The sequence below is a fragment of the Salvelinus sp. IW2-2015 genome, unplaced genomic scaffold (assembly GCF_002910315.2).
Source record: "Salvelinus sp. IW2-2015 unplaced genomic scaffold, ASM291031v2 Un_scaffold16702, whole genome shotgun sequence".
NCBI classification, from domain to species: domain Eukaryota; kingdom Metazoa; phylum Chordata; class Actinopteri; order Salmoniformes; family Salmonidae; genus Salvelinus; species Salvelinus sp. IW2-2015.
The window spans coordinates 89,136-96,509 of NW_019957716.1; the positions used below are offsets into that span (position 1 = coordinate 89,136).

General features: G+C 43.5%; 1 long non-coding RNA gene across 1 annotated transcript; it reads right to left on the bottom strand.

The window, feature by feature from the left end:
- Positions 1-2,162: 2,162 nt before the first annotated feature.
- On the bottom strand, positions 2,163-5,307 carry LOC112081062 (uncharacterized). The gene is made up of 4 exons (XR_002896289.2): positions 5,144-5,307; positions 4,874-4,976; positions 2,790-2,853; positions 2,163-2,252 (listed from the first exon to the last, which is right to left on the bottom strand). It is a non-coding gene; the product is annotated as an uncharacterized lncRNA (long non-coding RNA).
- Positions 5,308-7,374: the final 2,067 nt, after the last annotated feature.

The following is a 7,374-nucleotide window of genomic DNA, read 5'->3' on the forward strand; positions in this document are numbered from 1 at the left end:
GTACCAAATATAAGTTCTGCTTTTCTGATGTATCAAATACTTATGTCATGCAATAAAATGCAAATTAATTACTTAAAAATCATACAATGTGATTTTCTGGATTTTTGTTTTAGATTCCGTCTCTCATAGTTGAAGTGTACCTATGATAAAAATTACAGACCTCTACATGCTTTGTAAGTAGGAAAACCTGCAAAATCGCAGTGTATCAAATACTTGTTCCCCCACTGTACCTATAACTAGTAAAACCAGAGACTATCATTTTGCAGTGGTCTCTTAATTTTTTCCAGAGCTGGTATAGTGCATTTCGGAAAGTATTCAGACCCCTTCACTTTTTCACTTTTTGTTACATTACAGCCTTATTCAAAAATGGATTAAATTGTTTTTCCCCCCATCAACCTACACACAATACCCCATAATGACAACATGAAAACAAGTTTTTAGAAATGTTTGCTAATTTATTACAAATAAACAACTTAAATACCTTATTTACATAAGCATTCAGATCTCAAGGATGCTCAATGAAAACAGGATGCACCTGAGCCAATTTCAATCTCATTGCAAAGTGTCTGATACTATAGGTAAATATGATATTCAGTTTGACATTTTTATAAATTTGCAGTTTTTGCTTTTTCATATGGGGTATTGTGTGTAGATTGATGAGGGGGAAAAACAATTGAATCCATTTTAGGACTATTTTTTGCACATTTTGACAAGCAAGGAAATATAACACATTTTCAGTGCAGCCTCTGGACCTCGTTGAAGACCGAATGCGCCCCCCGGGAAGAATTTGTTTGACACCCCTGATCTACAGGAACAGCTAAACTCTAGAGGAGTGTATACTGCATTCTACTCTGTAAGTGCAGGTCCTGTAGAGTGAGGTCTTGTATGATGGCTTTACAGCCAGAGGGAATTAGGAGACTAACATGCTGCTGTGTGTGGTGTGTGGTGGTGTGTGTGTGTGTGTGTGGTGTGGGGTGTGTGTGTGGTGTGTGTGTGTGTGTGTGTGTGTGTGTGTGTGTGTGTGTGTGTGTGTGTGTGTGTGTGTGTGTGTGTGTGTGTGTGTGTGTGTGTGTGTGTGTGTGTGTGCTCTCCCACTGCCTGCTATTCCCATGAATCACAATGCATTAACTCCATGTCTACACTCCTGCTGAAGACATCAGGGGGAGAGGAACAGGAGAGAGGAAAGGTGGAGAAAGGGTAAAAAAAGGAGAGGGAGAAAGGAGAGAGAGAGGAGAAAGAGAGAAGAGGAGAGAGAGGTAGAGAGGAGAGAGGTAGAGGAGAAGAGAGAGGAGTAGAGCAGAGAAAGGAAGAGAGAGAGAGGTAGAGAAAAGAAAGGAGAGAGAGAGAGGTAAAGAGGGAGCTGTGGGGGGTGTAAAATAATATCCCATCTGGAGGTGCGGCACTTTTACCCATAGTCCTATGCTCCAGCAGCATGCACTCTATTAAATGCAGTGAGGCAGGGAGGACTTCTTCCGTCTCCCTCTACATCCCCTTTCTCTATCCATCAATCCCTATCACTACCTCCACTCCCCTTCCGGCCACCTCTCAATCCAACCCTATATCCATATCACCTTTCCCTCCCACCCACCCATCCCTCATTCTTCTTCCCTTCCCCTCCCTCCCTGCCTTTCCTCTCCCCCGTCCAGCAGGAGAGGAGTAAAATGAAGCTCTCCAGCTGAGGTGTTAAATGAATCTCATTCTCACCACATTCAGAACAAACACACTTCACTCTCAAATAGCTCCTCTTTGTGCCTCTGAATGCCAATGTATGTGACGTAATTTGGGATCGCTGCGAATCTAATGTGGACATTTTGTTCAAGATGTCTTACTGTAGGTAACCGTATCTGAATGCTATGTGTTATTGACATGTTTGTGCTTCTACATCTGCATTGCTTGCTGTTTGGGGTTTTAGGCTGGGTTCTGTAAACACTTTGTGACATCTGCTGATGTAAAAAGGGATTTAAAAATACATGATGATGTGTTGTGGGGTGTGTGTGGTGTGTGTGTGTGTGTGGTGTGTGTTGTTGTGTGTGTGTGCGTTGTGTGTGTGTGTGTGTGTGTGTGTGTGTGGTGTGTGTGTGTGTGTGTGTGTGTGTGTGTGTGTGTGTGATGTCTCTGGTCTCACCTGCTCCCACCACCTTGTCGATGCGATACAGGAAGCATCCAGCTCCTTGGCAAAAATCATGGACGGCTTGACTGGGGTCTTCATAGGTGTGAGGGCGTCACGTAGGTCCTTATTCCTGGCAGACGCACTGAGAGAGAGAGCAGAAAGTTGGCAATTGTTTCATTGGAGAAACCAGAAGGTGTGTGTGTGTGTGTGTTGTGGTGTGTGTGTGTGTGTGTGTGTGTGTGTGTGGTGTGGTGTGTGTGTGTGTGTGTGTGTGTGTGTGGTGTGTGTGTGTGTGTATGTGTTTTTTAGATTGTGTTAGCTATAGGAACAGGCAGTGGAGACTAGAGACTTTGGCTGGGTCACAAAACACATACATCATTTGACATGTATGGATAAGTGACGTCATGTGACATGTATGAATGACTCACCCATCAATAAGGCCAGTCAATGGTTCATATGTAAGAACAACACTAGGTGTTTTATGAGTGTGGCCAGCCCAATGAAAACATGTTTCTGTTCAAATAAACCCCAATCAGGAGATGGTATATACTGTACACAAACGCCCTGTACCTAACTAACGCTGAGGTGGGGGTAGAATGACTCAATGTATTTTAGAAGAACCATTGACAGACAAAGAGACAGAGAAAAAGACAGACAGGGAGGAGAGAGGTGAACTTACGGTGACCGTTGCCAAAGTGCAGTCTCTTTCGTCAGGCTGTTTAGACTTGCTGTAGCCACAGAACCTGTCAGTCACAATGATAGAGATTAAGGTCACACCTTTACCCATCAGCCTTCACTTTCCCCTTTCCTTGCCTTACATCTGAGGGCATAGCACTTGTGTGTGGTGTGTGTGTGTGTGTGTGGTGTGTGTGTGTGTGTGTGTGTGTGTGTGTGTGTGTGGTGTGTGTGTGTGTGTGTGTGGTGTGTGTGTGGTGTGGTGTGTGTGTGTGTGTGTGTGCAGAGGAGAGCAGCAGTGAGTCCAGTCTACGATGGTGTTTTTCTTTGCTGTGAGCCAGAACAGGATCTGTTGACTAGTAATGAGCCTGAGAGTTCTACTCTTACTGCAGCACTGACTGCCAACATCAACCCCACACGCAGTCACACACACACACCTCTCACATTGGGGCTGTTAACCACACACAGCAACCTCTCACATTGGGGCTGTTACACCACACACACACCTCTCACATTGGGGCTGTTACACCACACCACACACACTCTCACATTGGGGCTGTTACACCACACACACACCTCCACATTGGGGCTGTTACACCACACACACACTCTCACATTGGGCTGTTACACCACACAGACACCTCTCACATTGGGGCTGTTACACCACACAGACACCTCTCACATTGGGCGTTACACCACACACACAAAAGAAAAAAGCAACAGGAGCATGCTGTATAGACCAGGGATCATCATCTGTATAGACCAGGGATCATCATGCTGTATAGACCAGGGATCATCATGCTGTATAGACCAGGGATCATCATGCTGTATAGACCAGGATCATCATGCTGTATAGACCAGGATCATCATGCTGTATAGACCAGGGATCATCAAGGTGTATAGACCAGGGATCATCATTTACTGTATAGACCAGGGATCATCATGCTGTATAGACCAGGGATCATCAAGGTGTATAGACCAGGGATCATCATGCTGTATAGACCAGGATCATCATTGCTGAAAGACCAGGGATCATCATGCTGTATAGACCAGGGATCCATCATGCTGTATAGACCAGGGATCATCATGCTGTATAGACCAGGGATCATCCTGCTGTATAGACCAGGGATCCTCATGCTGTATAGACCAGGGTTCATCATGCTGTAAGACCAGGGATCATCATGCTGTATAGACCAGGGATCATCGTGCTGTATAGACCAGGGATCATCATGCTGTATAGACCAGGGATCATCATGCTGTAAAGACCAGGGATCATCATGCTGTATAGACCAGGGATCCTCATGCTGTATAGACCAGGGATCATCATGCTGTATAGACCAGGGATCATCATGCTGTATAGACCAGGGATCATCATGCTGTATAGACCAGGGATCATCATGCTGTATAGACCAGGGATCATCATACTGTGTATAGACCAGGGATATTCATGCTGTATAGACCAGGGATCATCATGCTGTATAGACCAGGGATCATGCATGCCTGTATAGACCAGGGATCATCATGCTGTATAGACCAGGGATCATCATGCTGTATAGACCAGGGATCATCATGCTGTATAGACCAGGGATCATCATCTAGATTCAGCCTCGGGATGATTTTCTTGAGCGGATGGTCGGGGGGCCGGAACATAATTATAAATAATTTGTAGACAGCAAATTGACCACAAGAAGCCCAAACAGGTATAATATTTGACTGAAATATAATAATTTCAAACCTTGCTTACATTTGTATACAATCACATATCTCTCTATTATCTGTGGCAATACTTTGAAACAGATTTTCTAAGTTTAAATCACTTGGAGCAGATATGCTGTTTTTTTCACAGTCTTTTATGTCAAACAATAAAATCAAAACTTTGGGGGAAGGTAAATAAAAAAACCCTTGGGCCGCCATTTGGGGAACCCTGGTACAGGTGTATTACTTAGCATTAGTAGGGATAGGATCTAGCCTTCCCACAGCATCCTCACAGTACAGTATGTCTCTGCATGTGTAGGCCGACCCCTCGGGAAGAAAGAGACATGTATTTGGGGCTGACAGTGTTTTGTGCATTGTGATTGGTGTACAGACCTGCCAATCACCACGTAGAGGAGGACGGTGAGCAAGATAATGGCTACCGAGGAAGAGATGGCTATCAACACCACCTGACTACTCTCACTGGAGATAGAGAACGCTGAGTGGGAGGAGAGAGAAACCAGAGAACAAGGGTGGAGAGATAAATGTTAGCATATACAAGCACAGGTCTCACTGACATCCTTCACTAGATGTTGAATTACATACAAAATACAGTATCTAGACTCTCAACTGTATTTAATATGGTGGGATCAGATCTGTACTCACAGTCAGGGCTTGTCTCAAACTCAAAGCTCCTGCTGCTGGCTCCGTAGCCTGCTGCAGTCCTGGCCCTGATCTGGAGCAGGTAGGCGGTGTCTGCCTTTAGACCGCCCAACGTCACGTTACAACCCTTAGAGCGCAGGATGGTGTAGCTGGTCTCCTGCTCCTGCTACAGGGGGCGAGAGTGAGGAGGGAGCGATGGAGAGAGGGAGAGGGAGAGAGAGACAGAGTGAGAGAGAGACAACCCATTTTAAAACACTCTACAACACCGTTCAAATTGACACAAACGCAGAACAACGACAAATTCATGAGAAGTTGAATGGATTAGAAAAAGCTATAAAGGACAATCAAAATCTATTGGACTCCCCAATTACTGACCAGGAGCTCTATAAGAAACTTCAGGCTCTCAAATTTAAAAAAGCATGCGGACCTGATGGCATCCTAAATGAGATGCTCATTTAGGATTTGATCCTGAGTTTGGTTATTTCCCTGACATCTGGAATCAAGGACTCATAACCCCAATCTTTAAAAACGAAGACAAATTTGACTGAAGAGAGGAGAGAGAGAGAGAGAGAAGAGAGAGGAGAGAGAGAGATATCAATCAATTTCCAATCATTCCAAGCAAATGGTAGTTATCTATCCAAAACGGAGATGTATGGGTAAACCACTTCTCCAGTCTTTTTGTCGCTATAACAAAGAACGAACAGCAAAAACATATACAGCACCAGTCAAAAGTTTGGACACACCTACTCATTCCAGCGTTTTTCTTTATTTTTACTATTTTCAACATTTTAGATAATTAGTGAAGACATCAAAACTATGAAATAACACATATGGAATCATGTAGTAACCAAAAAAGTGTTAAACAAATCAAATATATTAATTATTTGAGATTCTTATAGTAGCAACCCCTTGGACAGTTTAATCTCAGTGGCTTCATTCAAAGACTCAATCATGGACACTCTTACTGACAGTTGTGGCTGGTTTGTGTGATGTATGTTGTCTCTACCTTCTTGCCCTTCGTGCTGTTGTTGTGCCCAATAAGGTTTGAACCATGTTATGTGCTGCTACCATGTTGTGTTGCTATCATGTTGTTGTTATGTTGTGTTGCTACCATGTGTTGCTACCATGGTTTGGGATGAGTTGGACTGCGTCATGTGTTGCTGCCTTGCTATGCTGTTGTCTTAGGTCTCTCTTTATGTAGTGTTGTGTTGTCTCTCTTGTGTTGATGTGTTTTGTCCTATATTTATATTTTATTTATTTTACATTTTTAATCCTGCCCCTGTCCCCGCAGAAGGCCTTTTGCCTTTTGGTAGGCTGTCATGTAAATAAGAATTTGCTCTTAACTGACTTGCCTAGTTGAATAAAGGAAGGTTAAATGAAATGAAATAAAAAATTGCCTTGATGACAGCTTTGCACACTCTTGGCATTCTCTCAATCAGCTTCACCTGGAATGCTTTTCCAACAGTCTTGAAGGAGTTCCCACATACACTGAGCACTTGTTGGCTACGTTTCCTTCACGCAGTCCAACTCATCCCAAACCATCTCAATTGGGTTGAGGTCAGGTGATTGTGGAGGCCAGGTCATCTGATGCAGCACTCCATCACTCTCCTTCTTGGTCAAATAGCCTTACACAGCCTGGTGTGTTGGGTCATGTTGTTGAAAAACAAATGATAGTCCAACTAAGCACAAACCAGATGGGATGGCGTACATAATCAAATACAAATCTTATAATCAACTATTAAAGACTACCAGAACCCACTGGGTTCTCCATTTCCATTGACTGAACTACAGGACAAATTACAAACCCTCCACACCAAAAAGGCCTGTGGTGTTGATGCTATCCACAAAGAAATGATAAAATATACAGACCACAAATTCCATTTGGCTATACTTAAATTATTTAACATCATCCTCAGCTCTTGGAACCAAGGACCGATCACCCCAATCCACAAAAATGGAGGCAAATTTGACCCCAATAACTACCGTGGGATATGCGTCAACAGCAACTTGAGAAAATCCTCTGCATTATCATTAACAGCAGACTAGTACAATTCCTCAGTGAAAACAATGTACTGAGTAAATGTCAAATTGTCTTTTTGACCAAATTACCATATGACAGACCACCTATTGCCCTTGCACACCCTAATTGACAAACAACTAACAAAAACAGGCAAAGTCTTCTCCTGCGTTGTTGAGGAGATCTTCTGCACACCTAGATCTTCTGCAGATTGGGA